General features: G+C 45.3%; 1 long non-coding RNA gene across 1 annotated transcript; it reads right to left on the bottom strand.

Annotated features, from left to right (window-relative positions):
• Positions 1-354: 354 nt before the first annotated feature.
• On the bottom strand, positions 355-3,447 carry LOC124677074. Its single transcript, XR_006993941.1, has 3 exons — positions 3,270-3,447; positions 1,619-3,009; positions 355-904 (listed from the first exon to the last, which is right to left on the bottom strand). It is a non-coding gene; the product is annotated as an uncharacterized LOC124677074 (long non-coding RNA).
• Between the last annotated feature and the right edge of the window lie 24,407 nt (positions 3,448-27,854).

The following is a 27,854-nucleotide window of genomic DNA, read 5'->3' as shown; positions in this document are numbered from 1 at the left end:
AAACTGTTATTGGCAAATGTCTCAATATTAAAAATGGTATCATTCTTTATTAGTGTAACAAAAAATTTCCATGTGAAACAAAAAGCAGATCATATATAAGTCTTCTAGACATGAGTAGGCAATCTATTGAAAAATAATTGTCATGAGGTGCTACAGAAATTCTAAGACTGGCAAAAACATGTGAGCACATTGAACTTTGCCAACATTGGATGGACAAAATCATTTGAACCCGAGGGAAACTTGGATATCTACTTGAATAGATCACATGATGCCCAATTTACATCATGTTAGTGTCAAACAAGAAAACTCAGGTAGCACCTAACAATACATCTAACTCGATAATAGATTTAAGCATATATCAAGATCTAAAACCAGTCATTTAATATAAACTCAAAACTGAAACAATGAGTGGTCTCTCCTGCTATGAAATTTGATAAACTACATGTACTAAAAGGATTGTTTGGTGTACATGGCCACGAATTACACAACCACGAGAGAAAATCTACCACTTCAAAGACACCTTTAATCAAACAACGCTGTACAAAAATAATGTTCAATTCTGAAAAAGAGATAACACTGTACTTCATATCCTAAGATTTACATCTTAAATTTTCCTTCCTTACTTTGCCTTGGAACTCTGCAAATGCTTCAGGAGCAACGGTGAGGCAATTTGCGGTGCAATAAGAGCTGCTGAATTCTTATCGAATACAGAACATGTGCCTAGTACATCACCCTTGCTCCACGGTAGTACAGCGCTCACGCACGAGTGCCAAGTTTCTCTAAGCTGATCTTGTCTCAACCCAGAATTTTCTCAAGCACATACTCAGCGCTGCACTACTTCTTCAACATCGTCTTGTCTACCGAGGCAGAATAACATCAATCAAGTGAGCCCGCATCTCCACGGCTAACACAAGAAATTCAAGTCTAGAGTTATTTTCAACCATAGGTATGCTTCTTTATGATACAGAAACACTAAATGCAAAAAAGTATATTAGCATGAATGATCATATTTATCATCTTTAGGGCATGGAGATAAAAATTTAGTGGCAGTTACTTGGTCTGGTATTGGTAGAGTAGCAGACTGCAGGCAGCACCGACAATTTAGATGGTTTAATATTAACATTTCCCAGATACACAATAGAACAGTTTCAACTAATCATTACACTACCAGCATTGAATGGATTAAAAGTTTTAGCCCAGTAGAATTTTAGTGATAAACTTCATGCTAAGTGAAAAACCTACGCACAATCCATAATTTGATCCATCCTAAAACATATGAACATGTACCAATGCAAAAAACACATCCTGGAACTTGTTTTTGTTAGCGAGTTGCGTTGAAACTTCACCAGCCAGCAATGAATGGGTCTGATTGCTCAGCTATAGATCAGTTGGCTCATGCATGTGTTATAGAAGACAAAAATAGATTAGCCAAAAAGACACGAAGAACCACGATGTTGTAGCTTGATGAGTAAAATACAACCATGGTACTGCAGTTTGACGAGAAAATTCAGAACTTATTTATCATCTAACCCCATAGATGCGAGTGAAGCACTCAATTAATCATAAATAAGTCAGGCTTGCCATGTTCATCTCAAGTGGACGGGAAACAGGTACTTACAGGGTGGTTGCCGTTGGGCTCCTTGGGTGGGCCCCACACGCCTATCAGGAGCTAGGTGTTTGCCTCAGGGTAGAATCAGCATTGTAGTATTGTATTACACTACTTATTTGCAATCACGGCATACCATCTTAGACTTGACAGCACTACTACCTCCTTATTCAAGAGGGACAGGAACAGAACAAAATTGAAGGTGCTTAGTGCTCCCTCACCAAAGATTCCCCAAAGTCGGTAGGATTTGCAACCCCAGCAGCAGCCATACTCCCTACTGCAAACCCAGAAAATAGCAGTTATCTCAGAGTCATTTTATCGAACAGGTTGCCAGCAAGAGATACATAAGAAATACATGAAGAGAGGCCTGTGACACTGGACAACAACAGGATGGGAGCCAGCCAGAGGAGGTACAGGTTTGGATGACCAGCGCCCTGGTGAGGATAGGGATGAGATCCATGAATTCCTCGCACACGGGCCCGTGCTCCACAACCGCCTGACTTCCCCTCCAGAGACTGCCCCGTGCTCCTTACCACCCAATGGTACCCATTCCCATTCAAGACGGTCCGCTGTCCTCTGCCTCGTGCCCGGAACAAAGCGGCGTTGACCTCAACTCGCCTTGTACACGCCAGTGGTCTTCCCTCTCTATCTTCATCAGGACATTAGCTACTCATCCAAGCCTGTACCTCCCCTGGCCGGCTCCCATCCCGCTGCTCTCCTTATTACCACAAGCCTCACTCTCTCTCCCATGTATCTGCTACTCTCCTTGGACACGAAATGTCACTCCCTTATCGTCCAGTAAGCTTGGAGAAAATATTAATAAGCAATTCAGCAGAGACAAGCCTACACCTATGAATCGTAAGATCTCCTTGCACTGATATAAAATTTCCATAAGCACCTTGAGCCAGGTGTTAGAAAAAAGATAACTGGAGTGGAGACGAACACATTTAAACAGAGTTAACACGCATGCAACCATGAGTAGATAAATCATTATCCAAGATTACCTTTGCATATTACAAATTAAGGTGATTGCTGATGGCACTAACATAACCAGCTGCCAGTGAAATAACTGGGAGAAAGCAAACAACTTCTGCATTAAATAGGCTTGACAGATTAAACAAGTAAAATTATGCAAGCCATTTGCATCATACCTTGAATAAGGTCCTGCTCTTCATCTGATGTTGCAGCGTTGCGGTCATGGAATAAATAAGACCATGCACGAAATGTCAAAACATCCAACGACTCGAACCTACATCAGTTGGCGGTGACGGCCAAACCTGGTGGATTGCAGGTGAACCCGGATGGCCATCACGGGGGTAAACGCAACGCCGAAGACCATCTCTGTGATCCTCATGCTGATCGAGGACCAGCAATAGCCATCCCTCTCTGATCCCTCCTTTCCCCTGTAACAGTCGACGGTTTCAGAATCCAGAACAACGCGAATTGTTTCAATTATATAGTACGACCTAATGTTGGAACTGGAATCATGGATTGGGACACGGAAAATGCACGGATTTGAACAATATTTTTCGAGCAGCGCCATGAATCAGAGAACCAATTTATTTCATCAGGCAACTCAACCCGATCGCTCAAATCCTAAATCAATCAATTCGCCATCCGTACGATGCAAATCGAATTAGACCGAGGGAAGGGGTGCTCTTACCGCGCATGTCGCTCCCTTCCACAGGCGGGAACTACCTCGAACATGACCCCCGGCTGTCTATCCTCCTCTGATTCATCCCCACCGGCAGGAAACTGCGGATGGCCTCTCTGCCGGGCGACGGGCCGCCGGCCGCGGAAGCCGACGTTTTCTTGCTCCTCCAGCTCCAGCACGCCCGCTGCTCCTCCCAGGCCGGAACGTGGGGCGGTGCCAGGAGCAGGGAGCAGGGGTGCGGTTGGGGTTGAACAAGAACGTGGCTTGCGGTTTCTTTGGGTTTTCCTTCCCAGTTTCTCGTTGCGTCTCGTTTTTTTTTCACAAGTGACATGCGGGCGATTTCATTTTGTCGTGCGGAGGACGGGTGGGACGGGCGATATTTTTGCTGTCCAGCGATGTGGTGCGGTGGGGAGGACGTACCATGGGACACCACCTCTAGACAATTAATATAGTAGAGATCTGAGGATGGGTCCACCGGGACAAAATCTCTAAACCGGATGGCCGTCGTATTCGGGGACGATCCAAGGCCGATCCAAAATTGGGTCCTGTTTACGTCGCCGCGGACGCCAATCTAGGTCACCGCGGACGCCAATCGCTGGTCGCTCGCGTCTTCCTCTTATCTTTCCTAGCCCGCGTTTCATAGGAAGATAGCTTGATTTTTCACAAAATAAGACATATTACATTTTTCTTAATACTACCAACTACTAGTCTAGCTACGTACGGGGCCGGCGGTCCTGCCGCCGACTTGCCACCGGGACCGTGGATTTCACTCGACGCGGGCGGCCTGTACGCGTGAGGATTCCACTCCAGCTTACTAGCTGGGTGGCTCGGCGGCGGCACTCTTGCGGCGTTTCTCCGCGGCCGCCCTCTTCCTTTCCGTCCTCGTAGCTTGGCCAAGCTCTTGCGCTCCGCCTCCTGCGGCATCAGCATCCGCTTCCCGCACAACACGAGCTCCTGCGCGGCGGCGTGTTCCACAGCGGTTCGTGCCTCCAGGCGGACGGGGCCGGCGTCCTAGGCCTCGTGTTCTCCTGCCGACGACGTAGGCGCTCTTGGCGGCCGCGCTCCGCTGATGCAGCAGCCTCCCGGGCGCGCCGCTCGGGCAAGGGCAGCTGGAGGAGGTGGCGGGCTGCTTGCAGAGCGAGGAGCTCGCTCTTTCGGCCGATAAGGTCGCCTAAATGGCGGCAACCGACCCGGACGGAGGCCTCGTGCTCCTTCATCACGCGCGTGAGCTCGGCGAGACGCTCCTCGATGGCGACGTTGAGCTTTGCCATCTCGAGGTCGTGGGGGTAATCCTCCGCGTCGACGAGCTCCTCCTCCGCAGCGGGCTCCGCCTCCTCCTCCGCGGCCTCGTGTCAGTCGTGTGCGGCCGCCTCCACCAGATCCGCGTACTCTTCCTTCTTCGCCGCCCCCTCGGCCGCGACGCGGATTGCCTCGTCGTCGGCGACCCAACACGCGTCCTGCCGCTCCTCCTCCTCCGTCCGCAGGAACCTGGCGCGGGCGGCGAGGGAGAGCTTGGCCCACGTGATCTGTAGGGTGCGCGGCATGGCGATGGAGGATGAGAGGGCACCGGAGAAGGTAGAGGGGGAGAGGACGGCGGAGCGGGTGTGAGGTCTGCGAGGCCGGCGCCGTCTTTTATAGCCGGTGGCCTTGGCGGGAAATTTGGGCGCGAGCGCGCGCCGGAATCCTGGTGAGCGTAGGAACTTTCCCCCGCGTTCTCCCGCCCCCTATTGCTGTGACGCAGCGCCGCCTAGGAAAGACGAACCACGTGGCGCCTTTTTTGGGTCGCCGCGTTAGGCATAGGGTGCGACCCAAACAGACACGCGGGCCTCTATCCGCGTGTCCATACGGCCATCCAAACGACCCAAACAGATGGCCAATGCGTTCATTTGGATCGGCAGGTTGGAGATGACCTGAACTGGCGGGAAAGCGAGCTCCCATGTCCGTTTGTGCCGCAGGGGCGGCAGCGCATGTGTATGTGATCAACCACCACCATGTATGCTAGTTTGCTGATGAGTAAAATACATGGTAGGTACTCAAACTTGTCGACGGATTTCAGATTGGTCACTATCCTTAGAGAATACCTAATTCTGGTCACTAAATACAATCAACGTGCTCAAAGACGGTCACTGGCTCAAACGTGTATTTGCTGACGTGGCATCTAGCGGGTTTAAATGTCAGCGCACATGCAAGATTTCAACAGTGTTTGTTTTGCAGAAAACATCTAAAGGCTGGGAGGAAATAGCAGATAGCACCACATGTTGGTGACATTTTTGCACAGAACCACAACATGGGTTTGTTTTTGCAGAGAACACCACATTTTGTTGTAATCACTTGCGCAAAACACATAACCCATTATTGAAAGCTTTAATTGACAATTAATCTTCATTGTCGGTTGAACTGGTATGTTCGGACTGGTTCCTCCATATACGAAGCGGAGGCGGCCACCCTTCACCACGGCCCCCGGTGATCGGCAACATCAGCACGTGAGGTGCCGCACCAACGGTGGGGATGAGACCGACATCGGGGCCGGGGGATCCATGGTCGGTGTCCTGGTGCTCTACTGCCGTGCCACCTTCATGTGTAGTGGCTGCTCGTCCACGGTGGTGGAGTAGCTGCTCACCCCCCCACCTCCCCCACGAACTCGACAAACGAGAGACCATGTCCGGTCACATGCAATGTAGCGCGCCAAACCATGTCATGCTGTCAAACGGGCTTCTTCCTGTCTAGGTCGCGGTAGGAATATGAGATGACATCTTGAGCAGTCAAAGCACCACATGTCCGCCTCACCAGCCGGTGCTGCCTTGCCTTGCGGTGCTTGCCGTGCTTGAGCAGCGACGACCTGAGGATGGTGAGCTCTCTGATAGGGATGGGTGAGTCAAGGACAACGCATCACAGCTGAGACACCCCGCGCGACAGCATGACAAGCTCACTCCCGCCACGGGTGACGTGCCTAAGGACCATTCACCATCGCCATGTAAAACGCGATAGGCTATCCGCGAGCTCTCTATCGGCTCGACATGTGTGCGAGTCTTCGGGTCGCGGGGGACTTGGTGAGGTTGGCTACCTCCTCCTGGTATCAGTACGAGTTGATCTGTACATACTAGTTCGGTTGAATAAGGAGAGAAAATACCACATTAGGCTTCGCGACAACGGGCTAGACTGGTTAAATGGCTATTAAAGCTTTTAATGATTGGCTATGTGCTTTATGCAAGTGATTACAACAAAATATGGTGTTCTATGCAAAAACAAACACATGTTGTGGTTCCTTGCAAAAAAGTCACCAACATGTGGTGTTAGGTGCTATTTCCTCAAAGGCTGGGAATACGGCGAGTCTTGCTCTCCTCCTGCCCATGCCGGCACTGTCCTACCTCTCCACCCCGCGCCCCAGCCAACCTCGCCGCTCAAGAATGGCGACACACGCCAGGATCAGCAGCCTTCGATTGCGACCCGCAGATGCGAGCATCGCCGCCACCAAATCTGGCCGGTTTTTCCTCCTCGCCGGCGCTGCCCCGCTTCCCACCGAGCGTCGCGGCAGCCAACGGTTCTCCGCCGGCACCGGCGCACCGCAGCCTCGCCACCACGTCGATACCGAGTCAGCCGCCCCCGCGCCGCTGCGCATGCTGGCGCAGCAGCTCCGGCCACCGCCCGCGCGTGCCCTGCCGATCCGAACGTAGACATGAACGGAGCGGGCCTAGGGCGCCTGGAGGCAGCTCGCTCGCCGGCGACGAGGCAGCTGGCCTGCCTACCCGCCTCCTGCCACGCTGCCGAGCCGCGCCGTCCCTGTCTGTCGCTGGCCGCCGCAACGCAATAGATCGTCACACGCAAACGCCGCCCCTGATCTTCAGTGTGCCTCCGCGTGTGCTGCCTAAGCTCCGCGTCGCACTCCCTGCTGCCGGCACCGCAACTCGCCGCCACAACTCTGCTCGCGACGCGAGCGAGAAAGGGATCCACACGGGAGAGAAAAGATGAGTCAACGCGAGAGAAAATTCCCAGGTGTGTACGGTTTTGCAAATAGGCCCCTCCTGCACAAGCTGGAATCTTGCATGTGCCCTGACCTGTAGGTCCACTGAATGCCACGTCGGCAAATACATCGCGCTCCGAAGCCAGTGACCGTCTGTGAGCAGGTTGATCGTATTTAGTGATCGTAACTAGGTATTTTCTGAGTACAGTGACAAATCTGAAACCTGCTGACAAGTTTAAGTACCTACCATCTATTTTACTCTTTGCTGATAGTTGTTCAATTTTAAGCTTCAAGTGACGCGATAGGCAGACGGAATGCCACTACGTACGCATGGAATAGAGTAAGCAAGGAACTCAACTGAGTAGGAGGACAGGGCTCGCCTCCACCCCAACTTCCGTCGAACGACGCAGGTTCTTCGCCGTGTCCCGCCGCCATCCTCTCTCCCGTGAGCTCCTTCCTTTCTCTATACTTTCCCCAGGTCGATTGACGTCGCTTCCTCCGTCGTCTGAAGCGCCACTCCTCTGTTCTCCCCAGGCTTAACAGGGTTACGACTTACGACTTACGGGTACTATTGTACCACAAATTAGCTGCAGCCTGCAGGTATGTGCGCTAGGGCAGGTGTGCACTGCATATACTACCGAAGGCCCTGTTGGTGTTTGAGTGAGATTTCGATTGTCCGCAGTGTCACAATGAAGCAAATGTATATTTTCAGAGTTGTCATTATTATAGTATTGTTTTTGGATCGAATTCGCAATATAGGAAATTGAAGTCAATTACCGGCCATTTATTTGTTCTTGGCATCGATGTCCAGTACTAGATATAATCAAATGGCTTCTGCAGCATGTTTTCGACAAATAAATAACCATGTTTATCTGTTTCTACGAGCTGCGGTGGATGTGAGAAGTTACTTTGTACTTGCACCCTGAAGCCTGGGTGAGTTAAACTGAAGATCAAATACGTATTGTTTTCATGTTCAAACAAAATACGTATTGTCTTATGTTGAGTGAAGGTATGCTCCAAATAAACTTGGTTGTCATATTTTATGCAAAGCATGCTAGATGTTGAATTGAAAAAGGCTTCATTCTACATGCAGAAAGAATATCCAAAATTGAACAAAGTTTCATCTAATCTGAATGGTGTTTATGATTTTTATTTCAAATTTATGTGGGTGTCTAAGTTGGAATTAGTCAGCTATAACAATCATTATGCGGTTTTAAATGCTAAAGTATAATATTAATGATCATTTTAGAAAATTGTTACATACTGATGTGTGCATAAATTAAGCTTACCAATTTTTCTAATAATGTGTCATATTCTGATTCATGTGGAATGACCATTTCTCTGTCTCATTTGATCGTGCCCTCTTTTATTGTTGTTTCATGAAACCCTTTCACATCTGAACTTCGACGACAATATGACATATCTCTGAATAAGGTACATAACATAAATAAATGGCCACTTACACGAGAAAAATTTAAAAACAAATGTGTGAGCCATAAGCAACCCACACCTTCATGATTACAATGATTTTTATCGTGATTTCTATAATTAAGTTTATTTTTTGGTGGCAACCCATGAGCATTCCACTATTTAGTAGTACTATGTAGATTATTGGATTTTACATGAGAGCCGATTTGGTGCACTTGAGCACGTGCTTCCGGTTTTTGAAATATATAAAATTATACCTCCGTGTCTTCAAAAATCATAAAATTTATTTCACGAATACATACAAATGTCTTGAATACTCGTGCGAAGTTTCGGTAGAAATTGTGTTGCATTTAAAGCTACATGAATAAATATATGGTTGTGCATAGGGATAGTTTTTTCTCAAATTTTCCCTTTTTTATATAGTTCATAATAAGTCATATTTTCCTCCGAAATTTCTACCGTACCTTCAGAAGATTTCTATGTATGTGCGTATTTAAGATTAGATTTTTTTTGGAACCCCGCAAATATGTTTTTCAAAAACGGGACACTGGTGCTCATGTGCGAAAGGCAATTTTCGATTTTGTAGGTGTTGCAGTATCATTAGTTCAGGACGATTAGAATTTTCAATAATTCGATCTAATACAACGGTAAAAGTGCCGATTGAGAAAGTACAAATACCCACCACCGTGTTGGCGTCGTGACTTTGAACATGTGGGCAATGGAAATTGCATTTTTTTTGTCTCCAATAAATTTTTAATTCAAAATTTGTTTGAAGATTTATGATGGGAAGTCGATTCTAATATCGGTGATGTCTCGAAGGAAACAAAACTAGGTTGATTCGAAGGAAGGTGGTGACGTCCGCCGCTGCTATAGACAACTAATTTGTTTCCTTCTTTTTAAACACAAGAGAGTCGTGTATGCATTCAGGCTCTGCTCACTCGCTCTCTCACGCTCTGCTCATTGTTGTCTCAACTCACCGAGTCTCTCGCTCTCAGCTCACCAAGTCTCTCGCTCTCAGCTCACTCAGCCTCTCGCCACCCTATATGCTCACATGAGATTTTTAAGTAATGAGGGCATCTCCAACCGCGCGACCCATCCCGCGCCCTCGCGTCCGAATGGGTCGAGCCGGACAAAAACACGGCCCAGCACGGGAACGCGCCACAAAAGCGGACGGCCGCGGCGTCCGGAACGACGCAAACCCGGCCCAAATCTGGGCTAGGTTTGCGTGGCCGCGGATGGCACGCACCGTCCGCTCGCGTCCGCGCGCTGGTCGCCTCGTCTCCCTTGGGCCCACCTGTCGGTGACCGGGGAGGCTATTAAATGGGGACCGGAGGGATCCGGCCCTCCACTCCGGTCCCCACTCCACTCCCGCGGCGAAACCGCCGCCATGGCCCCGAAGCGACGGTTCGCTTCCGGAGCCAACGACGACGAGGCGAGCAGCAGCCGCCGTCGTCCGCTGGCGCTGCGGCCGTCCGGACGAAACCGAGGCGGCCTCCACATCAGAGAGGCCGCCCGCGGCGACGCGGCATTGCCGCAACCGCCACCGCTGCTTCTCGAGCCCAAGCCCGAGTCCTCGGAGGAGGACCCGGACCTCCGCGCCGCGCTGCTCATCTCGGCGGCGGAGGAGGACGCGAAATGGCCGCACCTCCATGCGGCCATTCGCACCTCCGAGATGGAGGAAGCGGCCCGGCAGGCCGTGGAGGAAGTCGAGGGCCGGGAGCTCTACGCCCGGGCCCGCCGGGCGCGACGGGAGGAGGAGGAAGCGGCGCGGCGGGAGGAGGCCGGGCGCCGCGCCGACGCGGAGCGCCGCGAGGAGCAGCGGCGGCGGAGGCCGGGCGCCGCGCGGAGGAGCGGCGGCGCCGGGAGGCTAGGCGCCACGCCCGGCGGAGAGGGCGGCGGCGCCTCGGGGAGGAGGCGCCGCTCGTGCGCCGCCGCATCCTCGGGTCGCTCCGGACCCCCACTCGGCTCGGGAGGAGGCCCCGTGGTCTCCGTGGCCGGAGTCCCCGGCGCGGTCGAGCCACAACGGTGCCTCACCGCCGGGGACGTCGTCCACGACGACGACGACGCCGACGACGCCCACAGGGGCTAGGCGGCGCACCGGCGGCCACCGCGCCGCCGACCAAACCCTAATAGAGGGTTTTTCGTTTAAATTTTAAAGCCCATATAGGGGCTTTTTTTTGTTAGTTATTTGCCCAAAATAGGGCTATGTACAAATTTGCCCAAAATAAGGCATATGTTTAATCAAATTTCGTTTAAATTTGCCATTTTTCTTTTGTTTTCGTGTTTCTCCGATTATGCGCTGCGTCAGCGCGTTGGGCGCAGCGCGCGACCCAAACGGACACGCGGACGCGGGCCGCTGTCCGCGTGTCCGCTCGGCCACCCAAACGGCCCAAACCGGACGGCCCAGCGCGTCCATTTGGATCGCGCGGTTGGAGATGCCCTGGGTGTACAATGCAGGAGCTGATGTAGTGGAAATGATAGATCATGGTAAGTGTATGGTGCATGCCGTTTTTTTTTAAATATAATTTGGTTGCAATTAGCTTAGGTATTTCATTACATCGTTTCATATGGGTGCATGATATGTTAGGTGATATTATTCGTAGGGCATGGGTGATGCCATTATAGAGTTGTTTGTTTAGACATGCAATAAGCTTGCGGCATTGTGTAGTTAGAGACATTGTGATTAGAGCATATATACGTTTACGCCAATATGTTGTACCTAGTGTTGTATGGCGCATGTCTAGATTAGGGCATAATTAGGTAATCAAATTTGTTACTAGGGCCGTTTGTTAGGAGCATTTAATTGGTACTTAGTTATAGACATTGTGGTTTTATGTGCTAGGTAGATATTTTTTCAACGTTGTATAGCTATAATTTATCGTGATTAAAATTAAGGCGGCTAGTGTAATCCAAAGATTAAAAAGGAGAGTCGGTACAATTGCAACGAGACAGATGGACATGGTGTATATGTAGGCTGCAGAGTGAGACCTGTGACCTGTCACTTGAGTCGCCGGCGAAGAGCTTTCCACTGGTCTTTTTCATGACGCGGTGCCGGGAGTGGGCAACGAAACCGATGTGCTGCTTCCTTAAATAACAAGCTTACGTCATGGCAGCCCTAGTATATATACTAGTACTACTATCTGGTAACCTTTTTTTCCTTTTTCTTTTTTAAAATCCAACAAAAATTGTACGTATTGCTTGTCACGCGCACTGTTCACAGTCGCCGGTCCAATCTGTTATTCGATTACGCGTATCTGGGGATTCATTAGTTAAGAACGGAGGTGACGCAAATATGTTGTATAGTGTGATGGTCAACTTTCTGAAGTGTTCGCCGTGTAGAATTTGAACAGGACGGAATCCTCCCTTTCTTTCATCTAGTATTATATTTTTCTCGTCACTTATCTACCAGCCCTCGAATCCTAGCTTGGAATACCAAAATAAAAAGTGATTTTGGAAATACTGATAGTAACTTCTAATGTGATCGGTGAGAGCTAACTGAATGTTTTCCTACAAATTTCAAGGGTTACGGGCACTGGTTCAGACTTGATGCATCATTGCAAGATGACCACTCATTAGCCATACCCTGAATCTGTGATACTCACATGGGGAATATGCCCAATACCAACGGGTTAGATCTCTGGTTGTCCCCAATTAATCCTGATACCGACAAAAGAAAGCCCGCCAAATAATTGAACTGATCTTCATATTTTTTTTGCGAAAAAGGGCCCTCATATTGAGGTAAACATCGAACAATACAAAGCACCTCAATAAAAAAAGGAAAATTACAACAAAATCCTTGAGATGCCTTTCGTTTTCAACCTCTAGACCGTGTCACCGGCGTTCCGCTACTCCCTGAGCCGGCCTGACATTATTGAATGCGAACAAGAAGTCGTCGAATGGGTCAAGATGACAGCATCTGTCCCAGAAAGGAGGAAGAAGGAATAACCGTCGACGAAATTCCATGACGATGCCGAAGATCCCCACCACCACCACAGGTAGAAGAGGTTCTCGAGAACCACAACACTCTCACAAATTTCATGACGTCACCGCCTAGAGAAGAGTTTTTTTGGATTTGAAGAAAAAATAGCTAAATCTGGGGATACTTTATTGGAGAAGGCGCTGCCCCCACCACCTGAGCACCGCCCCATCCTAAAACCAAAAAAACGGAACCCTCCCGCCAATGAGGCCGAGATCCACCCCTCCTCCAAGGCGTGAAGGAAACATAATTGGGCAGATCAGCAGCCGATGGGAGGCGGTTGGGTAACCCTAGACGTCTCCTGATCGCCTCTCTCTCTATCTCTCTCTCTCTCTCTCTCTCTCTCTCTCTCTCTCTCTCTCTCTCTGAATTAAACCGATCTTCTTGGCACCACCGAATTGAGCACACAACTACGACCTAGTTCCGCACACGAGCTCGTTGACACAAGAGTGAGGCATCGCGTTCCAGAACAAGATCACCATCACGAGGAAAACAAACAGCATCATGTCATTTTTTTTTGAACAAATTATATTATGCAGAGCAAGCCCGTTGATACGCGTACAGCACGCGTCCGTTGGGAACCCCAAGAGGAAGGTGTGATGCGCACAGCGGCAAGTTTTCCCTCAGAAAGAAACCAAGGTTTATCGAACCAGGAGGAGCCAAGAAGCACGTTGAAGGTTGATGGCGGCGGGATGTAGTGCGGCGCAACACCGGAGATTCCGGCGCCAACGTGGAACCTGCACAACACAACCAAAGTACTTTGCCCCAACGAAACAGTGAGGTTGTCAATCTCACCGGCTTGCTGTAACAAAGGATTAGATGTATAGTGTGGATGATGATTGTTTGCAAAGAACAGTAAAGAACAATAGCAGCAGATTTGTATTTCAGATGTAAAGGAATGGACCGGGATCCACAGTTCACTAGAGGTGTCTCTCCCATAAGATAAATAGCATGTTGGGTGAACAAATTACAGTCGGGCAATTGACAAATAAAGAGAGCATGACAATGCACATACATGATATGATGAATATTGTGAGATTTAATTGGGCATTACGACAAAGTACATAGACCGCTATCCAGCATGCATCTATGCCTAAAAAGTCCACCTTCAGGTTATCATCCGAACCCCTTCCAGTATTAAGGTGCAAAACAACAAACAATTGCATTAAGTATGGTGCGTAATGTAATCAATAACTACATCCTCGGACATAGCATCAATGTTTTATCCCTAGTGGCAACAGCACATCCACAACCTTAGAACTTTCTGTCACTCGTCCCGCATTTAATGGAGGCATGAACCCATTATCGAGCATAAATACTCCCTCTTGGAGTTAAAAGCAAAAACTTGGCCGAGCCTCTACTAATAACAGAGAGCATGCAAGATCATAAACAACACATAGGTAATAGATTGATAATCAACATAACATAGTATTCTCTATCCATCGGATCCCGACAAACACAACATATAGAATTACAGATAGATGATCTTGATCATGTTAGGCAGCTCACAAGATCCGACAATGAAGCACTGATACGTCTCCAACGTATCTATAATTTCTGATGTTCCATGCTTGTTTTATGACAATACCGACATGTTTTGTTCACACTTTATGTCATTATTATGCGTTTTCCGGAACTAACCTATTGACGAGATGCCAAAAGGCCAGTTGCTGTTTTCTGCTGTTTTTGGTTCCAGAAAGGCTATTCGGGCAATATTCTCGGAATTGGACGAAATCAACGCCAAACCTCCTATTTTTCCCGGAAGGCTCCAGAACACCGAAGAAGAGTCGGAGAGGGGCCAGGGGGCCACCACACCATAAGGCGGCGCGGGCCGGACCCCGGCCGCGCCGGCCTAGGGGAGGCCACCCTGTCAGCCCTCTGCGCCGCCTCTTCGCCTATATAACCCCTTTCGACCTAAAAATGCGGTACCTCTTGACGAAACTCCGGAAAGACTCCGGGGCGCCGCCACATCGCGAAACTCCAATTCGGGGACGAAGTCTCTGTTCCGGCACCCTGCCGGGACGGGGAATTGCCCCCGGAGTCATCTCCACCGCCGTCTCCACCGCCATCTTCACCGCCATCGCTGCCTCCATGATGGGGAGGGAGTAATTCACCCCGGGGCTGAGGGCTCCGCTGTAGCTATGTGGTTCATCTCTCTCTTTATGTGATCTAGTTGAATATCATCTATGTGCTACTCTAGTGATGTTATTAAAGTAGTCTATTCCTCCTACACGGTGTAATGGTGATAGTGTGTGCATCGTGTAGTACTTGGCGTGGGTTATGATTGTAATCTCTTGTAGATTATGAAGTTAACTATTGCTATGATAAGAATTGATGTGATTTATGCCTCCTTCATAGTGTGATGGTGACGGTGTGCATGCTATGTTAGTTCTTGGTGTGATTGTGTTGATCTATCTTACACTCTAAGGTTATTTAAATATGAACCTTGAATATTGTGGAGCTTGTTAACTCCGGCATTGAGGGTTCGTGTAATCCTACACGGTTAGTGGTGTTCATCATCCAACAAGAGGGTGTAGAGTAGTCCTATTATGTGATCATTGTTGAGAGTGTCCACTAGTGAAAGCGGGATCCCTAGGCCTTGCTTCCAAGCATCGAATCTCCGTTTGTTTACTTGTTTTGTTGCATGTTTACTCGCTGCCATATTTTATTCAGATTGCTATTACCACTCATACTCATCCATATTACTTGCATCTCACTATCTCTTCGCCGAACTAGTGCACCTTTACATCCGACAAGTGTATTAGGTGTGTTGGGGACACAAGAGACTTCTTGCTTTGTGGTTGCGGTGGTTGCTTGAGAGGGATATCTTTGACCTCTTCCTCCCTGAGTTCGATAAACCTTGGGTGATCCACTTAAGGGAAACTTGCTGCTGTTCTACAAACCTCTGCTCTTGGAGGCCCAACACTGTCTACAATAATAGAAGCTCCCGTAGACATCAAGCTATTTTCTGGCGCCGTTGCCGGGGAGGAAAGGTAAAAGGAACTCATACTCCGGTTCCAGGTAAAGTACTTTTCTGTTGCCGTCGTGTGTGTGCTCGAAGCTATTTCCTTTAGATCCTGCAATTGCATCTTTTTGTTTCTTGTTTACACTAGTTTGGCATAATGGACAACAATGAGCTTTTTAATTTATTTCCTAAATTAAGACATGAATTGTGTGATGCGAAAATTAAAGAACCTATGGAGCCTCAATTGCATGCTAGTAGCAATGTTATTGGTATGAACGCAATCACTGCTAATGCTATGGATAAGTCTAAGCTTGGGGAAGCTAGTTTCGTGATCTTTTTAGCTTCCCATCCTTAGGGAGAAAATTTGTTCGATAATGCTTTGTCTCCCATATGCGATAACTCTAATGATGCTTGTGATATTTTAAATCCACCTACTGCAAGTACTTGCTTTCAAGATACCCATGAAAATTATTGAACATGTTATTGATAACCGCTATGAAGGGGATGGAACTGTTCATCCCGGAGATCATTTACTCGTTTTTGCATGAATTATGCGGGTTATTCAAGTGTGCGGGTATCTCTATGGATGAAGTGAGGAAGAAGCTATTCTCTTTTTCGCTGTCTGGTAAAGCGGCGCATTGGTATAAATTGTTGAAGAATAGTCATTCTCTTGGTTGGGAGGAAATTGTACCTCTCTTTTATTCTAAATTTTATCCTCCTCATGAAGTGCATATTGATAGGAATTACATTTATAACTTTTATCCTCGTGATGGAGAGAGTATTTCTCAAGCGTGGGGAGATTGAAGTCACTAATGCTCAAATGTCCCATTCATGAGCTTCCCAGTAATGTTATTGTTAACAATTTTTATGCGAGGCTTTCAGGACAACACAAGGACCATCCGGATGCCTGTTCGGAGGGATCTTTCACAAGCAAGGAGGTTGAAGCTAGGTGGGATCTTCTTGATCGGATTGAGGAGAATGTTGAAGGATGGGAGAACGACAAAGGTAAAGATTCAGGTATAAATTATGATTATGAATGCATTGAAGCTTTTATGGATACCGATAAATTTCGAAATATGAGTGCTACTTATGGTCTTGACTCTCAAGTTGCTGCAAATCTTTATAAAGCCTTTGCTTCTCATTTTGAATTGCCTAAAAAGAATTTTGATAAGTATCATGAACCTTTTAAAGAGGCTTGCATGAAGAATGAAATTGTTGTTAATTATTGCAATAAGCATGTTCAAACTCCTAAGAATGCTATTTCCTATAAGCATGTTAATTTTTGTGGAATACATAGACCTTGTGGAATTAATCAAATCAAATATGAATATTGTATCCATCATGCTAATGAAAAAACTAGAAAGTGGTTTAGGGCTCTAGATGATCTTGGTAAAAAAGTTTGTGCCCTCTATCCTTTTATTTGTGAAGTTTGCCATGAAGTGGGTCATTTTAATTTTCAATGCCCCTCCAATGATAATTTGAACCCAATGAGTGCTGCAAATTTGTATTGTGATGATGAAATTACTCCTAATTGATGACCCACAAGTATAGGGGATCGCAACAGTCTTCGAGGGAAGTAAAACCCAATTTATTGATTCGACACAAGGGGAGACAAAGAATACTTGAAAGCCTTAACAGCGGAGTTGTCAATTCAGTCGCACTGGAAACAGACTTGCTCGCAAGAGTTTATCAATAGTAACAGCTTTATAGTAGTAGCAGTAGTGAAATAACGACGACAGAGTAACAAAGACAAGCAGTAGTGATTATAGTAAACATCAGGATTAAAATACCGTAGGCACGGGGACGGATGACGGGCGTTGCATGGATGAGAGAAACTCATGTAACAATCATAGCAGGGCATTTGCGAGATAATAATAAAACGGTATCCAAGTACTAATCAATCAATAGGCATGTGTTCCAATTATAGTCGTACGTGCTCGCAATGAGAAACTTGCACAACATCTTTTGTCCTACCAGCCGGTGGCAGCCGGGCCTCAAGGGAAACTACTGGATATTAAGGTACTCCTTTTAATAGAGTACCGGAGCAAAGCATTAATACTCCGTGAACACATGTGATCCTCACACCGCTACCATTCCCTCCGGTTGTCCCGATTTCTGTCACTTCGGGGCCATTGGTTCCGGACAGCGACATGTGTATACAACTTGCAGGTAAGACCATAAACAATGAATATCATGATGAAATAATAACATGTTCAGATCTGAGATCATGGCACTCGGGCCCTAGTGACAAGCATTAAGCATAACAAGTTGCAACAATATCATAAAAGTACCATCTACGGACACTAGGCACTATGCCCTAACAATCTTATGCTATTACATGACCAATCTCATCCAATCCCTACCATCCCCTTCGGCCTACAGCGGGGGAATTACTCACACATGGATGGGGGAAACATTGCTGGTTGATGGAGAGGCGTTGGCGGTGATGGCAGCGATGATCTCCTCCAATTCCCCTCCCGGCGGAGTGCCGAACGGAGACTTCGGCTCCCGAGACGGAGTTTCGCGATGTGGCGGCGTTCTGGAGGGTTTCTGGCGACTTCGACTTCTCCCCGTGCGTTTTTAGGTCGAGGCGAATAAGTAGTCCGAAGGGGGGCGTCGGAGGCCAGCCGAGGGGGCCACACCATAGGGCCGCGCGCCCCCCCCCTAGGCCGCACCGCCTTATGGTGTGGGGCCCTCGGGCCTCCACTTCAATTGTCCTTCTGGCTCCGTCAGTATTCTGGGAAAATAGGCCCTTTCGTCAAAATCCCGAGGTTTTTCCTGAAAGTTGGATTTCGCACAAAAACGAGACACCGGAACAGTTCTGCCGAAAACAGCGTTAGTCCGTGTTAGTTGCATCCAAAATACACAAATTAGAGGCAAAACAATAGCAAAAGTGTTCGGGAAAGTAGATACGTTTTGGACGTATCAACTCCCCCTAGCTTAGCTTATTGCTTGTCCTCAAGCAATTCGGTTAACAACCGAGCGATAAAAGAACTTTCACGAACACATTTGTTCATATGATGTATATATTCTCATGATATGGCTAATACTTAAGCAGTTCATAATAGGATACATGCAAATAAGATCATCTAACAGCTATGTCAATCATGAAAAGGTACCAACAATTAATAATAAGCATCATGAATCATGTATACAAGCAGGATTGCAATGTTCATAAGAGAATATGATAAAGTGGTATCTCGCTTGCCTGTATTTGATCGGCAAAACATAAATGCCCGGGCACCTCTGGAGTTCATAGAAAGACTAGAAGTAGTGATTGTCAAAGATAAAAGCATCAAAGTTATACCACAATCAATCATATTTTGAGACAAGCATATTATACTAAGAATGACAGTTGTGCTCTCAAGAAAGTGCTCAAAGAAATAATGGAGACACAACATAAAAGTAAAAGATTGACCCTTCGCGAGAGGGAAGCGGGGATTAACATGCGCTAGAGCTTTTCATTTGTAAAGCAGGAGTAAAATTATTTTGAGAGGTGTTTGTTGTTGTCAACGAATGGTAATGGGTACACCAACTACCTCGCCAACCGGACTCCCAAGAGCGGCTCCCATGAATTATTTGCATTTTTATGTGGCACTCCTTCCCACCTTTCTTACACAAACCATGGCTAACCGAATCCTCGGGTGCCTGCCAACAATCACATACCATGAAGGAGTGCCTTTTTAATTTAGTTTTATTATGATGATGACACTCCCCCAACCTTTGCTTACACAAGCCATGGCTAACCGAATCCTCGGGTGCCGTCCAACAATCACAAACCATGGAGGAGTGTCTATTTAAGTTAATTAATTCGGGACTGGGAATCCCATTGCGAGCTCTTTTTGCAAAATTATTGGATAAGCGGATGTGCCACTAGTCCATATGAGAGTCCGTCAAAAGTAAATGACAAGGTTGAAAGCTAAACACCACATACTTCCTCATGAGCTATGGAACATTAACACAAATTGAGAAGCATTTTGAAGGTTTTAAAGGTAGCGCATGAGAATTTACTTGGAATGGTTTGAAATGCCATGCATAGGTATTTATGGTGGACACTCGGAATAACTTGGTTTTCATGTGTTTGGAGGCACGAGCAGCGTTCCCGCTCAAGTACAAGTGAAGGCTAGCAAAAAGACTAGGGAGCGACAAATCAAGAGAGCAATGAATCGTCATAATCATGCTTGCGGCAAAATAAATTAACCGAGGCATAAAAGTGATACAAGAACTCTGAAGCAATGTAAATCATTGAGGCTTAATTGACTCTTGTTCAGTCATAGGCATGCGTGAGCATGTGCCAAGTCGATATAAATGAATTATTCGGAGGAGGATACCACAATGCCATACTTACTTATGAATAAAACAATGCAAGCAAACATCCATGACATGCTACTCATATTAATAAATTGGAGCTAATCATGAGAGATCATGAACTACTAGACTTTCTTAAATAACATATACCTCACATGAACCAACTAAGCATGCTCACATGGATGAGTATATGTACAAAAATGAAAACAAATAGAGTTCATACCAGCCTCTCACCACAATCAGATTGTCGTAGATCGCCATTATTGCCTTTTCACTTGTGTAGCTTGGATAATATAAAATGAAAACCACGCTCCAGCCACCGAAGACCATTGAACTCATGATGAACTTTACAAACCAAAGAAGAACAGCAAATATTTTTGGTGTTTTCGAATTTGAGAACAAGAACAAAAGGAAACAAGCAAACAAAGCAAAATCTTTTTGGGTTTTCTTATAGCAAACTAGCAATAGCAAATAAAGCGAAACAAGTGCAAGAAACCAAGATAAACAAATGATGAAGAGAAACAACAGAAATATTTTTGGTCTTTTTGTGTTTTAGGAAAGAAACAAAGTGAAAACAAGAAATAGCAAACTAAAAGAAACACAGAAAAGCGAGATGGCAGAAATCTGCCAAAACCTGACAGCAGTACAGAAATCGATTTTTACAAAAATCTTACGTTGCTCAGTTCAAAAAGTGTTCAACTAATGAAAGTTAGATAACAACCTGGGGAACATGCACAAAAATTGTCTTCGCAAAATAACGTTCTGGCTGTGCGCACGAATTTTTACGGTAACAGCCCAGAATCTGTTTTCAGGCAGCACTTCCCCAAATATCATCTCCCTCTCATTAGAAAACCACTCAAAGAGACTAAACAAGTATGTACAAGTATCCAGCAACCATAATATGCAAAGAATGAGTGATGCCGGTATACCTCCCCCAAGCTTAGGCTTTTGGCCTAAGTGGAGTTCAATCCCATCGAGACCATGAGGTAGTGTCTCCGTGGTACGACGAAGATGGATCATATTCCGGATATGTGCTAGAAGAAGCACCCGGATACGTGACGGTGTAATCGTAGGAGGGCTCGGCGTCCTCGGAGTCATGCTGCTGATGGAAATCTTGTATCTTCATATGTTCATCCACCTCCTCCTTAGTGCGCGACCATGGTTGCCCGTCAATATCGAACAAACCTGGCCGGGGAAGAGGGATTTGTTTCTCATCCCCGTCGAGCAAACAACATTCTATAGGCCATATTATCTAAAGTAGACTCGGTGGTAACAAATTGATGGCTTTTCATAGCAATGATATCAAGCCTCCTAGGGGTTAATGGCACATCATTAGGATCAATAGGAAGCTCTAAATGTGTTAAAATGCGCAAGTGCAATAGTTCCTCCAAAAATAGGCCCCTTGGCGGACAAGCGGCGAGCAATAAGGGAACCAAGATGATAAGATGTCTCGTCCGAGTAAGTGCAATATTCAAGAAAGCAAGATGGTAACTAGAAATATTGCTAGTGTTCTCCCTACCAAGTATGTTAGTGGCAACGTAATATGCAAAATATTTAATGGCGGGGAGTTGAATGTTCCTTATCTTGCCCCGCTGAATGGTGCGGCAGTCATCATTGGTGATCCCTCGATAGAGCTCCAACAAGTCCCGAGGGTTGTTATCGATCCTCCTTGCTGTACCTACAGGGGAAATATCCAATGCACGACAAAATTCTTCCAATTCCATAGTAACAGGAGTACCATAGATCTTGAATGCAACTCGTCGGATTATATTCCGTGTTTTGGAACTTGAAGCTCCCGACAAAAATTTTGGTGAGCATGTAGTATTGCTCCCTTTCATCTCCAACGTAGGTGGTTAAGCCCGCCCTGTTGACAAGGGTGAAGAAATCATCCAATATCCCTGCATTTGTCAGAAAATCATAACATGGGAAGGATGAGGCATTAGGAGCCCCATTGTCCTCTTCGGGCGCGAAGCTAGGCGCGATGATGTCCTCATTGTACGACCGCCTAATTTGGGTGGCGGTCCTAGAAGGCCTCCCGGTGCTGGTTGTTCCTTTCTTGAACAATTCTCCAAATTTGAACTTCTTCATTTTCTGAAATTTTCAACAAACAATATAAAACTTGATTTGGTGACATATAATTGAGGGAAACTACCATAGGAACTTGCTAGAGTACTAATCATGCATCAAAACTAATTTCTACCACTTAGAACAAGCATGCAAGCTCACTAAACATGTTACCTACAGCAGCAAAATATTCAAGATATACTCAACCAAACAAAATTCTATTTGGATAATCGAAGGAGTCACATACCGGAGAGCAAATGTGCCAAATTTCAAACAGAAATCTGGGCTGAGCAAAGAGATCGAAAAATCCTGAGCTCTTGAGCAAAAACGCGAGTGAGAGAAAGTTGGTTCGAGTTTTTTCGGGAGAGAGAAGAAGCTGGAAGAAAGAGATGAGATAGTGGGGCAAGGAGGGGCCCACACCACATGGTGGCGCGCCCTCCTCCTTGGCCGCGCCGGCCTGTGGTGTGGCACCCTGTGGTGCCCCACAGGTCATCCTCTGGTGCTCCCGAGTGCCTCGTCGAAAAATAGGACCAACGGTGTAATTTTCGCGAATTTTTGAAAACTTTGAAAAATGCACATTTTCTGGGTATTTAGTTTATTATTACTGGCCAGGAAAATTTTTGAAATCTCAAATCAACTAAGAAACTTTGCAAATTAAAAATGCTACAGCAACTAAAGCAAGTGGAGGAAGAAAGAGATGTTGTTTACCTCCTCTATGCATATAAGATGTATTTGTTAACAAGGTTGATCAAGTCTTGCCACCAAATAAATTTTACATAGCATATGAAGAAATAAACCTCAAATCAATCATGTTACCTTGAATTGTATTGATATGGATCCAATCACAAGAGTTTGATATTCTTCTTTAGGCTCATATATAGGACAATCGATGGTTCCAACTTTGATAGTTCTCACATGAGAAATAGTACTAACTCCGCACGCTTTTTCAATCCTCTTGGGGAAATAGACGGTGTGTTCCTTATCATCAACATTGAAAGTAACCTTTCCTTTATTGCAATCAATAACAGCCCCTGCGGTGTTAAGAAAAGGTCTCCCAAGAATAATAGACATATTATCATCTTCAGGCATTTCCAACACAACAAAATCGGTTAATATCAAGCGAGTTATTAGTAACTTGAACAGGAACATCCTCACATATACCAACAGGAATAGCAGTAGATTTATCAGCCATTTGCAAAGATATATCAGTAGGTATCAACTTATCTAAGTAAAGTCTCTTATAAAGAGAAAAAGGCATAACACTAACACCGGCTCCCAAGTCACATAGAGCAGTTTTAACATAATTATTCTTAATAGAACAAGGAATAGTAGGTATACTCGGGTCGCCCAACTTCGTTGGAACTTTGCCATTGAAAGAGTAATTAGCAAGCATAGTGGAAATTTCCTCATTGGGGATTTTCCTTTTGTTAGTAACAATATCTTTCATATACTTTGAATAAGGAGGCAATTTAATAGCATCGATCAAAGGGATTTGCAAGAATAAAGGTTTCATCCAATCACAGAATTTATTATAGTGTTCTTCTTCCTTTGATTTTAGTTTCTTAGCAGGAAAAGGCATTGGCTTTTGCACCCAAGGTTCTCTTTCATTACCATGTTTCTCAGTAATAAAATCTTCTTTAGTATACTTTTTATTTTTAGCATGCTTTTCGGGTTCTTTTTCAACCTCTTCTTTATCGGGAGTATCATTCTTATCATTATCTTTATCATGTTCATTACCACTTTCGGTTTCAGCATCAGAAATAGAAATACTATTAGGATCATTAGCAGGTTCAGAGGATTCTACAACATTCTTATGTTTCTTTTTCTTTTTCTTAGATGGAGCACTAGTTTTAGTTTGTTGAGAATCTTGTTCAATTCTTTTGGGATGCCCTTCAGGATATAGAGGATCCTGGGTAGAAACACCACCTCTAGTTGTTACTTCATAAGCATGTTTTTCTTTAGAATTATTTCCTAGCAAGTCATTTTGCACTTTAGTGAGTTGATCAATTTGAGTTTGAACCATATGAAAATGTTTAACAAGCATCTTAACATCATTGGAGGTTCTCTCCACAATATCATGCAATTCACTAATAGCTTGAGAATTTTCCATTAGATGATTCTCTACTCTCATATTAAAATTTTCTTGCATAACAATATAATTATCAAACTCATCTAAGCATTGCGCAGGAGGTTTTGAATACGGAATATCTTCCCTAGTAAAGCGTTGAAGGGAATTTACCTCAATCATGGATGAAGGGGGAATTATCTCACATATATCTTCTATAGGAGGTAGATTCTTCACATCTTCGGATTTAATACCTTTCTCCTTGAGAGACTTCTTGGCTTCCCTCATATCTTCATCATTCAATTTAATTAAACCCCTCTTCTTCACTATTGGCGTTGGAGTTGGTTCAGGCGTAGTCCAATCATCATAATTCCGGCCTATTTTAGCCAATAATTCTTCACGTCGTCCGGAGTTCTTTTCCCGAAAACACAACCAAGCACAACTATCCAGGTATGCCCTAGACTCAATGGTTAGTCCACTATAAAATATATCAAGTAAATCATGCTTTTCTAAATCATGGTCAGGCAGAGCTCTAATAAGAGAGCAAAATCTCGCCCAAGCCTCATGCAATTTCTCTTCATCTCCCTGATCAAAATTATAAACTCTCTGCAAAGCAGCATGTTGAGCACTAGCAGGAAAGTATTTCCGGAAGAAAACAGCAAGTAATTCTTTTGGACTTTTAATAGAACTAGGTGGCAAACTATTATACCAAGTTTTAGCGTCATCCTTTAATGAGGATGGAAATATTTTAGCAACAAAGTAAGTACGCTTCTTAACATCATCAGAAAACAAGCTACTCAAAGTAGATAACTCGATCATGTGTTCAACAAGCACTTTCTTTTTCGAGTACCACAAAAAGGTGTTTTCTCAACAATAGCTATATGAGATAGATCAAGAGAAAAATCATAATCTTTATCCCTAATGTTTATAGGAGATGTGGCAAATTTAAGATCAGGAGACAGTTTATATCTAACAGTATGTTCTGCAAGCAACTTTTTAATTTTTCTTGCATCCGTAGTAGCATGGCATTTTTCAATAAAATCATCATCAAGTTCCACATAATCTTCATCAAGATCATCACTAGAGTATTCAAGTTCAGGTGAATTAACAGGTGTAGTAACATCAGGAGTTTCAGTATTTTCGATTTGTCTAGATCTAGCAATTGAAGCATCTAGAAAAGTTCCCAATGAACCACTATCATCAAGCACAGCAGAAATATTATCAATATTATGAGAGTTTTCAGATTCAGCAGAAGTACCAAGCATTTGAAGCATGTGGCGGTGAAACAAGTTTATCAATCACAGATGGTGAATCAAGAGCAGCGAGAGGTACTCGAGTTGTACCTTTTCTTGTAGTGGATGGTAATATGGCGACCTTAGTATCGCGAGGTTTACCCATGATGGAGAATTTGCAGCGAACAATATCAATCCAAGTGAACTTCCAAATAAAGCTATGCTCCCCGGCAACGGCGCCGTAAAATAGTCTTGATGACCCACAAGTATAGGGGATCGCAACGGTCTTCGAGGGAAGTAAAACCCAATTTATTGATTCGACACAAGGGGAGACAAAGAATACTTGAAAGCCTTAACAACGGAGTTGTCAATTCAGCTGCACACTGAAACAGACTTGCTCGCAAGAGTTTATCAATAGTAACAGTTTTATAGTAGTAGCAGTAGTGAAATAACAACGAACAGAGTAACAAAGACAGCAGTAGTGATTATAGTAAACAGCAGGATTAAAATACTGTAGGAACGGGGACGGATGACGGGCGTTGCATGGATGAGAGAAACTCATGTAACAATCATAGCAGGGCATTTGCAGATAATAATAAAACGGTATCCAAGTACTAATCAATCAATAGGCATGTGTTCCAATTATAGTCGTACGTGCTCGCAATGAGAAACTTGCACAACATCTTTTGTCCTACCAGCCAGTGGCAGCCGGGCCTCAAGGGAAACTATCGGATATTAAGGTACTCCTTTTAATAGAGTACCGGAGCAAAGCATTAACACTCCGTGAACACATGTGATCCTCACACCGCTACCATTCCCTCCGGTTGTCCCGATTTCGTCACTTCGGGGCCATTGGTTCCGGACAGCGACATGTGTATACAACTTGCGGGTAAGACCATAAACAATGAATATCATGATGAAATAATAACATGTTCAGATCTGAGATCATGGCACTCGGGCCCTAGTGACAAGCATTAAGCATAACAAGTTGCAACAATATCATAAAAGTACCATCTACGGACACTAGGCACTATGCCCTAACAATCTTATGCTATTACATGACCAATCTCATCCAATCCCTACCATCCCCTTCGGCCTACAGCGGGGGAATTACTCACACATGGATGGGGGAAACATTGCTGGTTGATGGAGAGGCGTTGGCGGTGATGGCGGCGATGATCTCCTCCAATTCCCCGTCCCGGCGGAGTGCCATAACGGAGACTTCTGGCTCCCGAGACGGAGTTTCGCGATGTGGCGGCGTTCTGGAGGGTTTCTGGCGACTTCGATTTCTCCCCGTGCGTTTTTAGGTCGAGGCAAATAAGTAGTCCGAAGGGGGGCGTCGGAGGCCAGCCGAGGGGGCCACACCATAGGGCCGCGCGGCCCCCCCTAGGCCGCGCCGCCTTATGGTGTGGGGCCCTCGGGCCTCCACTTCAATTGTCCTTCTGGCTCCGTCGCATTCGGGAAAATAGGCCCTTTCGTCAAAATCCCGAGGTTTTTCCCGAAAGTTGGATTTCTGCACAAAAACGAGACACCGTAACAGCTTCGCTGAAAACAGCGTTAGTCCGTGTTAGTTGCATCCAAAATACACAAATTAGAGGCAAAACAATAGCAAAAGTGTTCAGGAAAGTAGATACGTTTTGGACGTATCACTAATCAGCATGATGAACTTACTTTATTTTTGGGGTGTGAAGAACTGTCGAGAAAAATCTCTTTGTTACATATGAGTGATCTTGATATTGATGATGTCCTGCATGGGTGTTTTTCTTATTGCATTGATAATAGCCATACAAATACTTACATACAAAATATTTTAGAAGATGACACCTTGCCAAAATATGATAGGACTGCTCGTGTGTTTTCAACTAATTAATGAAAAGGAGGGATCCTCCCAAGTTTCTTCTATTGTTTCTGAAAGTAAATCAGGTTATGCGGACAAGCCACCCTTGAAGCCTCTTCCTCCTAAAGAAGGGAACGAGGAGAAGGAAGAGAAGAAGAAGAAGAAGAAGGGAACGAAGAAGAAGAAGAAGAAGAAGAAGAAGAAGGAGAATAAAAAGAAAGAGGTAACGGCGTATCCCCGCGTGAATGAGATAACGCTAGGTAACCGTAAGTATGTTGCTCCTAATGATTATTGTGATAATGAATCTGAATACGATGATCTTCCTATGCCCTTTACATACATTAGCGATCATGATTTGAATGAGCACACTACTTTTGATATTACAAATCTCTGGGAAACTAATTCTGAAAATAATGATAATAATTGCCATAGTGTCAGTGCTATCCATGCTTCCTCCCATAATGATATAGAAAGCTCTAAGCTTGGGGAAGAGGTGTTTGAAAATCCTTTTGCTACTGATAATTATGTGTTTGATACATCTCCTTCTAATAACAATGATGGTATGGACACAGATAAACCAACCGTGAAAGATAACTATTCTATTTCTTATGATGACACTGTGCCTCCGACCTTTGATGATTATTATAAAGAATGCTATGATATAGGTTATAACTATCCTTATGAAACTTGTCATAGTTATGATTGGATTACCAAAAAAAAATCCCTTAGTATGCAACTTGTTTACCATGTTCAAATTC

Source organism: Lolium rigidum, chromosome 7 (genome assembly GCF_022539505.1).
Source record: "Lolium rigidum isolate FL_2022 chromosome 7, APGP_CSIRO_Lrig_0.1, whole genome shotgun sequence".
In the NCBI taxonomy this organism is placed as follows: Eukaryota; Viridiplantae; Streptophyta; class Magnoliopsida; order Poales; family Poaceae; genus Lolium; species Lolium rigidum.
Note: the sequence above shows the minus strand (reverse complement) of the source record. Positions and strands in the feature narration are given on the sequence as shown.